General features: G+C 37.9%; 1 long non-coding RNA gene across 1 annotated transcript in view; it reads left to right on the top strand.

Moving 5' to 3' along the window:
* The window catches only part of LOC116229436 (uncharacterized), a 46,058-nt gene that overhangs the window by 26,508 nt on the left and 3,617 nt on the right, over positions 1-15,933 (top strand). Inside the window, exon 2 of the long non-coding RNA XR_004167022.2 lies at positions 11,049-11,134. This is a non-coding gene — a long non-coding RNA (uncharacterized LOC116229436). The remainder of the gene's footprint in view (positions 1-11,048; positions 11,135-15,933) is intronic.

The raw sequence follows: 15,933 nt of genomic DNA, 5'->3' as shown, positions 1-15,933 counted from the left end.
GGTTGAGATTGAGAACTTTGAAATAAGTACAAGTTCAGGTCTATTTGTGGAAGCTCTGCTAATTAAATGGATTAAATGAATGCTAGTGGGACTTCAGGACACTTCAACTACCTGCTCATGAAAGAGATGTGGACATTAGTGGCATCAACGTTTAGCTTGGATGAGTCATGCACAAGGTATCTTGCACTGCTTTCTCGTTCACTTTGTCGTTCCCGTGATGTCAGTTTGTGTTACAAGAAGGGTCTTTAAACTCCATAATCTCATTCTGGTCTGGAATCATCCAAAGCAGCATATCTTTGGGCTCCCAAATCTTAGTGTAAGCTTTACCCCAAAGTTGCATCAAGTCGTCGTTGTTTGTTTTTGATTTAGGCAGTTTCCTAATCACCAGAAGTAGTGCATTTGAGCTTATAAAATTAGTTTATTAATTTTAAGCAGCAATGTTAGTGTAACTGTGCTTGGCAGTAATGTTGCTTCATTTTCACTTGCTGGTCTGAGGAATATCATGTTATTATGAGCAACTTCCTTATCAGTGTAGATCACAGTGGATCGCACAGCCATCAGAGCAGTGTTGTAAGAAGCTTCAGATTTGACACACATCTGATGAGACAGAGCATTCTGCTCAACACTTCTCTTGTCAGCTGCCTTCCATCACAGCCTACTCAGACAGGCAGGATTTCAGAGGTCTGGGTTTTTACTGTACACTCAGTATTCATTCGGTGACTCAGTAAGTTCTCTAGTACACAGTGATTATCTTTCTATTCCAGCTTGCTGTTTGTTTTTTTTTTTTCTCTCTGATCTGCTTTCTATAGCTCAGTAGGAAAGAGCAGATCTCAGGTTGCAAGCAGGGGGCTAATATCTTGTAGTGACCTGGCACAACATGGCATCAGTAATTGTCATTGATGGAGTGACCAGTTCCATCACTGTCCCTTGGTGTGTCAGAACCGTCCTTCAGTGCTTGCTTGCTCTGTTTGCTTACTCTCCATCCTGAGGAAAAATGAACAATTTAATTCCCAGTCATAGACTGTCATGCAGCTTTCAGAAACACTGACATCATTTTTTTTTTAAATCACTACTAACATCAGAACTTTATCCATGTGCAGTATTTTGTAATGAACTGTGCTCTTGAAACATCCATCTGTTTGCCAGAAATGGTCACCAGAGGCTAATAGTCTAGAGAAGTTTTATTTGAAAGAAGACATAGCATATATTGAAAATTTCTAAGAACAGTGACTTGAAGTGATTCAGAAGTTACCTTCCTGCAGGGGGTCCTGACTGAAACAATTTTCTATACAGTGTGGTTCAGCCACTACGGTGAAATTGTCCTTCGGTACTAGATGTAAGTGGCAACTCTGGAAATATTTCTGGTTTTACTATTTAGGTTTCACTGTTTTATAAAGATGAAATATCTTCCAAATGTCCCTCATAAATTCATATAATAGCTGTAGAAAGAAGACAAAATCTGTGCCAAGCAGACTTGAACAGCATATTGCTAATATATTTAAGAGATTTCTTCTAGGAAATTGGAGCTCTGAAATAGAAAGCATGTTTTCAGATTAATCTAAATGACTGTATTATTAGACTGAGATGGGATACTCTCAGCCAATCAAGAATACCTTTTTCCCCAGTCAGTCCATAGGGTGAAAAGCAGATGCATTATCTGGTTCCTGTTGATGGGAACCAGGACAAGAATAATCAGCCAAGAGCTATCCAGAAAGCATGTGAACAATACACAGATAAAGATGGAAAACAGAACAGTATTTTTCCATCTCATTTATGCTTATTGCAGTCTGAGTTGCATAGGTGGGTCCTGATAAATAGAGTGTATGATACACAAACCAGTCTGGGAATTGAACAGCAGTCATTATGGCCCAATGAGAAAACATTTCATTACAATGCTGTCAGTGTCTAAACATAATCTGAATTAATTAAGTAGATGTGTGGTTTGCCCATAGGACGAATGTAGGTAAGTATAGATACTGGCATTGAGCAGAGAAAGATTACAAGTGCTTTTCTAAGAAAAGGTAATTTAGGTGCCCAGTTGTAGCTTTTAACCTGTGCCCATCTCCTTCTTGTGTTTTGGAAATGAGGTGGTATTTCAAAAGCAGAAAAAGCAGGAACTTATTGCTTTCTCTTCCCACTCGCTTTAGAAAGTGGAAGTGGTCATTTGGTCAATGAAGAGCTGCGCAGATTTTTACACAGACACATGTGGCCTCTGGGAACCATCATAAGGTTGAAGTGATTCTGGTTTAGCAATTTGTTTATTTACAGACCCCTGCTAAGCAGAAAAGAGGTAAACAGGGAACTTGAACAGTGGAATTAATTTGTTGGACTTCATAATTGTCTCTGGTATATACTTTTCCCATTCATAGTTTTTGAACTTTTCTTTAGTCTGCATGATTAGGTTTATTTAAACTTGTTCTTGTGTAAGATGGCATTTAATAGCAGACAAAAGAAAAATATACAGAGCTCACAAGATGCTCTTCAAATCCTGCTAAGTACATTTTGAATACGTAACATTTTTATGGTTTTGTGGAACCTTACAGGATAGATTGAATTTGGGAAATCTGCCACGTGGCAGGCTAACTGCACATTCAATGAATTAGGGCCAAAAAGAAAACATGTTCTGGATTCAGGACAGTAAGTTGTGTGCTCTATGTAACAGCTCAGATGAGGATGAAAAACTAATTGTGTTTGTAGGCTTAAAAATGTCCATCCTTAGCTAACAGTTACTGCACGGTGTTCCTTTTAAGGTGAAACTGTCTACCTATAACTTCCGATGTGTTAACCAAACCCATCTGTAATCATGTGTTTTCCTTTCAGTTCTGCCATTAGCTTCAGCTTTTCTATTAGGGTGATGGTGAGGAGTAGCTCTGTTATCTATCCCATTACCTTACTTGCGATAGCTTTGCTGTAAGTGTTCTCAGTTGCTTTTATGGTCCATCCAAAGCACAGGTACTAAAATGTCTTCTTGGTACCGGTACTCTAGCAGTAGAATCATAGAATCATTTGAATTGTAGGAAACCTATAAAGGTCACCTAATCCAACTTGCCTGCAATGAATGGGGACATCTACAGCTAGATCAGGTTGCTCAGAGCCTAGACCAGCCTGTGCTTGAATGTTTCCAAGTACAGGGTACTCGCCACCTATCTGGTCAACCTGTTCCAGTGTCTCACTGCCCTTATTGTAAAAACAAAAACAAACAAACAAAAAAAAACCCACAACAAACAAAACCAAAAAAGAAAAAAAAAAAAAAAAAAAAGAAAAAAGAAAGAAGAAACCTTTTTTCCTTCTATCCAGTCTAAATCTCCCCTCTTTATTTTGAAAACTGTTTCCCCTTTTCCTATCACAACATACTGTTAAAGAGTCTGTCTCCTTCTTTCTTATAGCCCTGTTTAGATACTGACAGGAAACTATCAGGTCTCCCTGGAGCCTTCTTTCTCCAGGCTGAACTCCAGCTCTCTCCTTCTGTCCTCACAGGAAGTTATTTTAGCCCTTAAATCATTTTTGTGGCCCTCCTCTGGACTTGCTCTAACAGGTCCACATCTGTCCTGTACTGAGGACTCCACATCTGGATGCAGTATTCCATGTGAGGTCTCACCAGTGCAGAGCAGAGGGGCAGGATCACCTCCCTCAACCTGATCACATCATACTGGTACTAGTAAAGGGCACTGGTGAAAGATATTAGATGTAGGACACACAAGTTGTTTCCTTCTAGAATAACTGTCGGTACTTGTCTGGTTTTAGAGAGGTTATCAGTTTCTCAGATAACTTCACAGTAGGCTTAATATTTAGTTAGAGGAAAGTCTGTAGCATTGTACACAAAGTGAAGAATTGTTGGGGAAAAAACTTGCTAACATACAACAGAGATTTTGTTCTGTGTAACTCTGGCTTGTACCTGCTTTTTTTTACCTTCTCACAAATTGTGCAGCCCTGAAGTTAAATGCAGTCATTTTAGGCAGGTAGAGGAATAGACTAGAGAATATTTATATACGGAATAAATGCTGAAACATGCTGCAGGCCTTAATTAAGCCTCAAGAAACATTGTTCTGGAATAAAGTAGACACCAACATGAACTGAGTACTGATCTACTGCTCAGAGATCATAACCTTGGTTTAATTACATTATTAGTATATAAATTATTGCATTAATTATTTATTTTAAAATTAATATTACAGATATTAGTTGTCATTAATAACTTGGAGGTGCCTTTTTGTCACAAAAGAACAGATTAACATTATAATTACTGCATGAAAAATAGATATTGATGAAAAATTGTGGCCTGAGACGTCATTCTCATTATAATATGCATTTTTTCTGTTCACTTTTCCTGCTCCTTATTCTGCATATCTAATTATTGTCTTTGAGAAGAGCTGTTAACACTGCCATTTTTCAGTAGATAAATTGAATAAGGGTATTTTGCACTGTTGTAGTTAAATCCCGGTATGCAGCTAAGGCCCATTTATCCACCTCCTCGTGCCTCTCTGATGGGATGGGAAAGAGAGCTAGAAGGGTGGAAGTGAGAAAATTCATGGTTTAAGGTAAAGACAGCGCAAGAAGTAAAGCAGCAAGTGCATGGCAGCAGAGCACCTCAGTTAAACTAAATTCAGCTGTATATTGCCTTGCCTTGTTCTTTATGTCCTTCACTAACTTCTAAAGATGAGTAGAAGAATTCCAATCTGTTAACTGCAGTGTGTAATATGATTTTACTGTGTCCTATATGGAAGTCAGCCTTTCAAACAAACAAACAATCGACACTCCCCAGAACCCTATGCTTCTGTAACGGTATTACCAATGCTAACAGCATGAACAAGCAAAATCCTCCAGTCACCATGTACCTGGTATTTTTTTGTTCTCCTTCTTTTGGCACCACGTGATGTCAGAACCTGTGTGTATTCCTTTTTTTGTTGATAGCAAATGACATCTAGTAACAAATTGCCTGTTTGAGTTGCAAGCAGTGTATAGAAGTCATAACACTTAATGACCCAGATTAATGTTTCTTGTTTTGCGAAAATGAACAATAATTAGTAGAGGCAAAATGCTGTGTTTGAACTGGAACAATTCTCTTTCAGCATTTAAAAAGCAAAGAAAATGCAGAAGTAGAGATAAATACTGGAACAATTAATGGGTGGAGTAATTCCATTTCCTTCCAGGAGATGAAACTGTAGTTAGGACACGTCCAACAACTGTGAGCTAAATCTGTCTTTTCTTACTTTGCCTTCTTAATTGCAAAGATTTCAATCAACATTTCTGAAATAGGCAATCAGGTGCTGAAATATGCTGAAATGACCTCATCGTGGCAGGCTCTGGAGCATGCTGATGGGAGACTCCTGTCTGCTAATGGAAAACCACTGCTCCACTTTGTATTAAAATATGCATATATTCATGGAATAATAATAATAATGAAAGGTGTATGATTTTTTTCTGATAACTCAGATGCTCACTGGTAAACAGTGTTCATTGGTAAGCATTTGTTTATGCCAAGTATAAAAGAATTAACAGGAAGGAGTAAGATGGAGAATGCCATGTAGTATGGCAGTCACAAAAGTGTAAGGAACAGGAAAGACTGTGAGCTCAAATTTGAGTTTATCTCTAAGATGAACTAAGAAGGCTTCCTGAAGATGAGAAGAGGGACTACGTAGGTAACTGCTTCTTAAGCCAATTGAGATAGCTGCCTAAATGCTAGGGCACTTTAGCCATGACAGAAAAACACAGCTCTCAAATACCAGAAAGAATATATTGGTCTTGAACAAGTATGGGCACAGAGTGCAATGTAATGTACAATTTGTTCTTTTTGTAGTGCTTGGATAAAATTCTGTTCTTCAGAAAACAGCCAGTTATTCTGCACCTCCATATTAAATTTCTCTTCAGTTAACTGAACCTTCAGTTCCCCAAAAGTATTTTACAGATAATTGCCTTTTTCTGTTATTAATTTATAAGGATTTGTTCTTAAGTATTTTGTTTTGTAGACACATTTTGTGGCTTGCCAGTGAATGGCTGTAATCTAAGTTGAACTTCCAAATCAGTGTACAGTAAATTATTGTCCAGAAATGGATTCACAGCCAAGTATCTCTGCTTCTGCCTTGCAACTATTTGTACTTCATAGTGTTCTTCCCATTATGCCTTCTAGATTGCTGGTTCAATCTCATTCGGATGCATTCAGGCATATTCTATTATGAAATTCAACAAAAAAAATATCTGTATGGTGAAAGACTGTGATCCAGATCTGGTTGTACTAACATACATGAAAACATTTCCATTGAAGCAGGTTTAGGCTTGTCCAAAGGCAGGGTTCAACTCTGCAAACTTCAGATTTTTTTTAACTGAAATTGTGATTTCAGTTTTATTCTAAATGAAAGGGTGAACAGTGTGCTTCTAATGAATGAATATACTTTTGTATATGCAAATAGCTAAAGATAATGCAAGAAATGCTTAACAAAGACTAGTAAAAAGCTCAGGTTGACTCATCTTTGCACATAACAGAATAATACTTCCATAAAATTTGATATCATAGTTTCTTGGTGCCTGAGATCGTTACTATAATTCATATAAACAGTTATCTTTCACTACTGTCTTATAGGGAAATAATTTAAATACTCAAAATACTTTAATTTAGAGTCAGAGCAATGCACAGGCACAGAAAATAATAGTTGAGAAGAGTTTCTATGTAGTCTTGAGACCATAAATGGAGTAAGTCGCAACATTTAATTTTATGCCAGCTAAGTGTGCTGGCTGGAGATGACTTTCATTACTTTCTGATTTAGCTATTTTTATCATTTTCACATACTCAGAAGTAAGCAGTTATTGGTGTTTGTAATGCTGCTAGTATGTTCTTCCTCTTTGGGTCAATAAAGAAAATAATTCTACTTGCTTTGTGAAACACTCGCCTACTGTGACAGCCTTGGCAGCTACAACAGTTAACTGCTCCTGCAGAAAGGGAGAAGTGTCCTTTTCTATGTATCTTAGCCAGAATATTGAAGACTCAGATTCAGTCTTCAGATTGAGGTAATTCGTACTCATGTCTGAATCAGCTAAGGAAAAAAAAAATTCTAATCACAACAGTATTGTGATCAAAAGGAATCAGATGGCTGAGGAGCACATAACTGCTGATGACAGCCACAAGACAGTTCCTGCTTTAACCATTTTATATAAATTAAAACAAAATAAAATGGAATAATAAGAAACAACAAAAATATCAGACACACTAAACCAAAACCCAAACAAAAAAAAAAACACCTCATCATGTGTGCATCTCTATAGCAAGGAAACTTCCCCTACAGTCTTAAATAAAATAATGTTCATTACACAGAATGGAAATAATTGCACTTGACCAAGAGTTCATCTGCTTCTGTAGAGTTCATCCAGTCTGTGTAACACGGTGTAGGCAGCAGTGATGTTCTTAAATTGCAGCTTTCCTTTACTGCCCATACTGCCAGGGGAAAAAAAAAAAAAAAAAAAAAAAGTTAAAATGAAATTACAGAATAAATATTACAGGATTTTGCCTTTTACATTTTAAAACGTAAATGGATTGCTTATTTTCAGTATGCTTTACTCATATTGAGCGAAACTGTAGGAGTTCCACCACCAAGGTAAGTATCTTTGTTCAGTCATTCGTAAGATAATGATTCATTTTGCTTCCTTTTACCAGAAAAGCACAATGTTCCTTCTAAAGTATTTAATAAATATATTGGATGTGTGAATTGCTGAAAATAGCAATTTGAATCTACGAGCTGTTCTTGCCATGTACTTAGAAACTTCGTTATCATTGTCAGACACCAGACTCACAGTGATGGAATTAAACTTGTCTGAATTCTTAGAACTCTCCAACCGCTAGGATGAGTCAGGGTACAACCTTCAGTTTCTTAGAAATAAGCCTCTCTTTAATGAGTGGCGTAACTGCTTAAAAGGAAGCAGCAGTTTATTTGTTTTGTGGAACAGTTGTACAAACAGCAGCCTGTCACGAAAGGCAGAATAGCTTTCCTGTCATCCTGCTGTTCCTCTCGTGATAAAGCAGAAAAACAGTGATTGGAGTGATTGGGTAATTGGGCCATTCGCTTACAACCCAGACTGAGCAGAAATATGACTGCATGGTGATTAAAAGAAAAAACAAGTCAGAAGCAAAAAGAGAGAAATTAAAACAACAAAAACCCACAGCCAAAGCCCATAGTTTTCACCAAGAATTCCTTATACAGTAAAGGAGACTACCGTGTGTGATTTCCTTCTCAGTTATGTTTGGATTGTTTCTTGTACAGTGTTGTTTTCTGTTATTGTTGTCCATTGAGATCACACATGTACCACTAATGGAATGGTTTCTATATAAAGATCTACAGAAGGCAGAAACCCTGTTGGGAAGAACTTAGCTGACACTTGAGTGTCTTTAACTGTAGAGCACTGCAATCAGTTGTAGAGCACCAACATCAATTGTGCTCTGCACCAGCTGAAGCTTTACAGTTTGCCAGAGGGCAAATAAACTGTCCTGGTGCTAATGTGTTTCTGTTAGGAGCTGGGAGAGCAGTAGTGACCATGAAGCCCGTGTGGCTGAAACACAAAATGATGATTGTTCCTGTAATGTGTTCTGTGAGTCTTTGGAAGCTGTCAGAGAAACATGACTGATGCAGTGTATTAATCTCCTTAGCAATAGGAGAAGACAACAACCAATTGATTGTTATGAAGCTTCCTCTTTGTTGTGTGCAAACTTCTGTGACAGTGGAGGAAAGATTAGTAGGAAATTGAGGGCTCTCTTCCCTTTTAAACATTCACGCATAGGAAGAGGTTAGGAAGAATGGAAGGAGACAGCTGTCAGCGTGCAAGGGCAGGAAAGAGAATGAACAGACAACAGGCCAAAACTAATCCAAGAAGCAAAGATGTATGATCAGGGAAGAAACTAGGTATTAATTCACTAAAGGACATTTTTACTCTTTTAAATCTCAATGCATAAACAAGGCAGTCCCATCATCAACCTAAATGTTACTTTTAATATGCCCACTAAATGTGGAATCTCATGCACAAGCTTGTGCCAATAATTTTTTACATCTCCGTTTAGGTAATTTTGATCATATATTAGGAGATCCTTATAGTTTTGCCTGTCTTATTCTATCATACAAAAGACAGAGCTGGATCAGGAATTTTCACATACACAAGGTGCTGGTGCTTTTCTACAGGAATGTACTGAAGTTAACAGAAAACAGTTAAAAAGGTGTAGATATCTTTGTAATATTTCTGTGGGGATTTCATAGGTGTGCTCTAGGCACCAACAAGGAGAAAAAAATTTTGTCAGGAGCCTTTCTAGCACAAGATGCCCCAGAAAAGAGGCGCTGTGTTTTGATTTTTACATTTTAGCCTGCTTCTGTGTAAACTGTCACTTCCATTGTCAAAACATAAACTTTTTTTTCTGTTCGAGTCATAGAAGTAACACATACACATGCTCTTGATGAGATTACTGAAATGTTTTATGGAGCAGAGAACCTCCAGGATTACAAGAAGGAATTATTGAGGAACTTTTATGATCTATTCTTTGTTTTTTTTTTGTTGTTGTTGTTGTTGTTTTTCTTATTTGTTTGCTGGAAGTGCATTTCTGTGGGTGATCAGGGATGTATGATTGAGAAAGTATTTAACTGCTGCTATAAAATACACCATGTTTACACTGAATATTGTGGTTCTAGAGAAAGTTAGGTTTTGTTTGGTTCATTCTTTTTATCACATTGAAGCTTTCATGTGCCCAAGTGTAGAATACTTGATGTCTGAGCAGCCATAGGGTACTGAGTTCATCCAGATCAATCCTTGATGCTTTTCAGTGTGTTAATCCAGGAACGTTGCTGGGTTCACTGTAAATGTTACAGAGCAGAAATAGATTTTTCTTTCACTACATGTGAGGTTAGGTAACAGTTGTTTTTTTATTTGACACAGCTTCCCAGCTGGGGAAGGTTCCATGTATATTCTAACTTTACTGTACTTTGCTGTAGTTAAAACAATTCAGATTATCAAGATTGTATCTGTATTGAAACTGTCTTCAGATTTTTGGATATGCCAGATTTAGAATAATTGCATATCCAACTAAAATGAGTTCAAGATGAACAGGCAGCACAGAGAAGTGTAGATTACTTTAAAAGCTTCTAGATATTCAAAGTTATTTTATACTTCTGATGTTTGGCCACTATGAACTTTGCAGTGGTGGCTTAAAGATTTTTAAGGATCCTTTTTGGCTTTGAATCTGAAGAAGTGACAGCTTTGTTAAGAAAAGGGAGGACACCTGTCTTAAAGGCTCTGAAGGTGCAGTAGCTTGCTCTTACATACTGCTGACTTGACTGCTCGCTCTGCTGGCTTCTCCTCTGCTTCTTGAATTCCTCTTCCCTGCTGAGTTGCATAATGAATGTTCTCTGAACTCCCTCAATTTCAACATACCTTCCCACACAGCCTCTTTCTTTTGCTAAAAATGGATGGAAGAATTCTGACTGACTTGTTGAAAAGATCTGCATAGCGTGCTGCTGAATCACATCTCAAAATAAGAACAAAAGTTTCAACTTCTCTTTAAAAAACAAACCAACAGACAAAAACAAACAAACAAAACCCAACCAAGTAACCCAAACAAAAAAGAAAAGCACAACAAAGCATGCAACAAACCACACCCTTAACCCTGTCAAAATTGAAGCAACACTGTAGATGGGTGACACAACTATAAATCAACTCAAATTTTTGCAACATCAGTGTAAAAAGCTGGTGTGCTAGCTGCCATTTTAAGAACACAAATCTGTAGGATGCGGTTTACAACTGCCAGGTGGCAGCAGCTAACAGTAACAGCTATTTGCAAGTCAACCTGGTTCTTGCAGGTGCTAGCAGTCTTATCTTCTAGTCTTGTTATTTAGCCCAGGACCTACTGGTGGATTCCTGTGATGAAATAAACTGTATATTCTTTTTACTTCAGTTCCTTACTTTGATGAGTTTCTGATTTTTATTTGTGTCTTCCACATCCCTGTCCATAGTTCAATCACTGCATTCATACCACAATTTTCATGCTTAACAGACCTTTTACCTACACAAATTTTGCTTTCCAGGAAGTTTCCTTGGTGCTAGTGTGGAATTCTTCACTAAAGAGACAAAATCTGCTATGTTCTTCTCATGAACACAGCAACTGCACAAGGTAAATTGCATTCATAGCTCTTCACTTTTCAGAACAATTAAGATAAACAGAGGAAACTGAAGCAAAATGTAATCCAGTGCTGAAAATGTCTTTCCTCGATAAACTGTTTTCAGATGATATTCATCGAGCTAATTCAGTCCCTCAGAATCAGTCCAGAGTTACTGTTCCTGTGGTTTTGGTTTCTAGGTAGACTTGCAGGGTAAGCCTCTTTGTTGCCTCTTGAGAGCTCACAGTATGATTGCAGAGTTCCTACATCAGTACAAAGTCTTTTAATATTTTTTTTTTCCTAAAGTGTTCTTTAATATTTTTTTCTTCCTATGCTATATCCAAAGAGGGAGCCTAGTTTCCTTCTTTTGTGAGCATGTTAGACCAACAGACACACATGGATTTCTGCATTCCTCTCATTTTTCTTCAGGCTAGAAGTACATACTATAGATAAGCAAACAAAAACTGTAGATGGGCTCCCCACTGTAATTTTCTCAAGGCATTTTAGGAATTCAGATCAGTCTTTAACAAACATAATTACATTGTTTTTCCCTTCTTAGGTAGGAAATTCTTATTCTTGGTTTCTTTTTATTTTTGCCTTGTTTTTAATGGCACTTTGGAAGACTTTAGGTAAATCTGCTCTATAGCTTTTAAGTTTCCAAATAACTCCACCCTGCAAAAGATATAATTTTTTTTTAGTTAAAGTTTTCATGAAGCCTCTGTCACGTTTTGTCAAATGGGCTGGTTGGGGCAGGTTGAGAATGAGACTTGAAAATCACCAAGGACTTTGATTTTCTTGTTGTATCATGTGATTTGACTGTTTCGGTAGCTGCAATGTCTTAACCTCTTCTCGTGGAGCAAGCAAGCAATTAATTCTACTCTTACATTGCTACTACTAGAGGTAAAGGTACAGTATAGAAGGATTCTTTCTTCATGACTGTTAGATTGTTTTCTTAGTCATCCTTAAATTCTAGTTTGTTACAAGCATTTCTTTTAAGCACGTTAAGAGTTTTGTTTATATTCCCCTCTTATTGACCTGTTTTTCTCATCGAATAGAAGGTAGAATGTTCAGAACATTACAAAGAATTAAAAGCATTGTGACTTACTCACCCATTGGCTATATCTTAACGAGTTTGCATGAAATCAGAGTCCAATTATACACTGTTTGTTATCAACTAGAAGGAAAAGATGATAAGCAAAGAATGGCCCAGAGGGTAGGAACTGCATATGCTATCATGGTTGGTGGTAAAAACTTTGATGACAATTGAATGTAGTTTTCAGGTTTAAAGGGAAACTTCATAGGTTTTTTTTTTTTTTTTAAGTATTCAAATAAAATTCCGACTGTTGTCTATGAAGTGTTGATCAGACACTTCTACTGATTAACTGCAGTAATGCCTATGTTCAGGCTACCCAGTGTGCCATTCATCAGCTGTGCTAGCTGCTGGATCATTCTTTAGGGCAGAATGAAGCACCAAGTTGTATATTCCAAATTTCTGGGCAGTGCGTGTGTTGCTCTTCTATAGTGCTTTATGCATGCACTGTTCTTACAAAGATTGTGGTTCTATCAGTAGGAAATCTAGCCCAGAGTATTTATGTTTGTAACAACTCTGCTGTTTGCTTTGAAACTCAGCCATGTGTTTTGTACCGTTTGACAGTGTTTGATAATTCCTTCCAGGGATAGGGAAAAGATTCAAGATTACGTTCTTCTTTCTGACTAACAGTTAGCTATGTAACGTGATATTCAGAGAAAGATCTCCAATATAAGCATGCGTCTAGGAGGCAAGTAACAAAAGAAATACAATCTGTTTCCTTTCATCTCTAATGCTGAGTAAGAAGTCTTGAGAGTCCATGGAAGTAGCAGTTGACTACCAGCTTGAAGGGATCAGAGCAGTAAGGTGGCCATTAACAGGATGATTAAGAGCCTTTCATGGTGTTTGCCAAATGCAGGTGTCAGTTAATTTACATTGCCAAAAGAAGGAAAACAGTATTGCTGTTACAATTTCGTATGCAATGAGAAGCATTCTCTTCATTAGAGAGAAATAAAATTTGTTAAGAGACTTGAGTAATAGAAAAGCAGAAAGGAGAACAGTGGGAGACAGCCAGTAACCCTTATCAGCCATATGAATTGCTGCCTTGGCGATACTTTGAGCATCCTTGCCGTCTACTTATCTATGTATAAGGGATCCCAGAAGTGGATTTGTACATCAACCAGGATCAACCAGCATTCTCTGACAAAAGGTGTCCTGCAGAAATTACTGTCATGTTAAAGTAATGATTTTTTTTTCTATTTTAATCTGAGTGTTTTTAGACAAACAACTAAGCTACACTTTGTAGAATTTAATGTCCTGTCTTTAGTATTGTCCTCTCAAGGTATTGATGAAAGGCTTTACCTCGTAGAAATGTTTTAGTCTTCCCTTTCCCTTCCCTTCCCTTCTCCAGTTTTTCTTCCATGTTCTGAATTCCCCTGTGGTTATGCTGGTTTTTCTGGGTGGGAGCTCTGCTCAGCAGAAGCACCATCAGTGGTTCTGGGCAGCCCCATTCAGATGCAGTGTAGCCTGTTAGGGGCTTCCGCTTCCCTCATGCCCCACTGCCATGCAGACTTCTGCAGTATGCGCAGAGATGGAGGAATCACAGAATCAGAGGGGTCTGAAAGGCTGAAAGGAACCACAAGAGGTCACTGGGTCCAGCTCCTCTACTAAAGCAGGTTTCCTACAGTAGTTCACACAGGTAGGTGTCCAGATAGGTTTTGAATAACTCTATAGAAGGAGACTCCACATCCTCTCTGGGCAACCTGTTTCAGTGCTCTGTCTCCCTTACAGTAAAGAAGCTCTGCATTTTTTAAAGTAACTTCCTACGTTCAAATTTTAGGCCATTGCTCCTTGTCCTATCCCTGCACACCACCAAGAAGTGCCTGGCTTCATCAATTTGCTTCCTACTTCCCTTTAGGTATTTATAAACAATAATCTTATCAACCCTTCTCGGTTTCTTTTCCCTAGACTGAACAAGCTCAGGTTACTCAGCCTTTCCACATATGGGAGATGCTCCAGGCTCTTATAATCTCTATGGCCCTCCACTGGACTTTTCTTAGGAGAAACCTGGGTGACTTGTTTGTTTGTTTGTTTGAACTGAAGAGCCCAGAACATAGTAGTTTAAATGTGGGCTCACCAGGGCCGAGTAACAGGGGAGGATCACCTCCCTTGACGTGCTGGCCATACTCTTTTTAATGCACCCCAATATACCATTGGCTTTCTTGGCTTCAGTGGCACACTTCTGGCTCATTGCCAACCTGTTGTCCACTGGAACACCCAGATCCTTCCCTGCAGAGCTCAGAAACAACTGCAAAATCACTGCCAGGCTGAACACATTAAACTCCTGGTTTTTGTTTTCATTGAAGTTAGTATTCTGATGCATATTGTATACAGTACCTGTACTAGTCCTGTCTTTCATCTCTAAAAAGCAGTCTTGCTCCTATGATATGGAGCAAGTCTTCTTTGTTTTGGAGTAAACATGCACAAAACCGTGCATGGAATGTACTTTAGGTGACCACTGAGTGCCTTACTGTGTGTGTGTTAAAGGGTAGACAACAAGTTTTCCAGCACAGCTCCATTACAAAGCTCTGGTGGCACAAGATGCTACCAGTCTTCGTGTTCAGTGATAATTGTTGTCTCATGAGACCCAGCAGGACACACAGACCATGCTGTGAATTTTCCATGTGATGAGGAAGGGAAGCAGAGCAAGACTTGTGCGGCCATGCTGCAGTGTTACCTGTGTGCAAACAAATGGTTTGTGGGTCTCATAATGAGCTGGCTTGGGTCAGAGCAGCTCTGGGAAATGAACGTGTCCTTGGAAGTCCTGAGAATTGAAACGTGCAGGAACAGCATTCTCAAATCTTAAGCAGAAGCAGAATGTAGCTGGGTCCTACATGCAACTATTTAAGTGGCATTAGAAAGGAATGAGTAAATAAAAAATAATAATAATAAAAAAAAACATTAGTTTTTCATGGAGAAATTTTATGTAATTTCTACAAGCTGTGTTACATACATTGCTATATATTATTTTGTAGTGCATGCTTAGATTTTTCTCATTTGATCTCCTGTAGATTTATCCACCTAATAATTTGACAATTTACTGTTCAGTTGATATGCCAGTGTAATAAACTAAAAAATGACTGAAAAGCCAGCCCCACATTACAGAGAGCAGTATTTTTGTTACTGTTTTCTCATAAGAGCTTTGCAGAAGCCCTTAGTAATGGAATGAAAACAGTAAACCATTTACTGTTTTACATAAGAATATCAACACAAAATATGTTCACTCTGGGAAAAGCAAGGACAAAAAAAACAACCAAAACCATTGAAGTATGATTTTGGTTTCCTGAAGCATGATGGCTCCAGTTCTTCCAAGGTCTGATTTTTGTGCAAGGCATTACTCTGTCCAGAGGCCTCAAGCTGAGATTTGAGCCAAATAAAAATCTTTGTAATTCTTTGGGTAAATCAGTTTAGAATCAATTTTAGATTTCATTGGAAAAGAGAAATATGATTTATTTTTCAGAAGCATCTTTTATCCTTTCAAATGAATCCCAAAGAACATGAAAGTATTTTCTTTGTTATATGGAGGTTTATTCCTTTCATATACTTACTGTGGGTGGAAGAAACACCTGGTGGTTAATTCATTATTTCTAAAACAAAGAAGGTAGTTGCAGTGAGTGGGACAGTTATGACATGCAGTATCAAGTCCTGTCCCTTTATTAGAAAGTACTTTAAAGTGCTATCTATAAATATGGAAGAACTGTCCCTCCCAGCACCCCCTTTGTTGTC

Source organism: Phasianus colchicus, chromosome 14, assembly GCF_987193195.1.
Source record: "Phasianus colchicus chromosome 14, bPhaCol1.hap1.1, whole genome shotgun sequence".
NCBI lineage: Eukaryota > Metazoa > Chordata > Aves > Galliformes > Phasianidae > Phasianus > Phasianus colchicus.
Note: the sequence above shows the minus strand (reverse complement) of the source record. Positions and strands in the feature narration are given on the sequence as shown.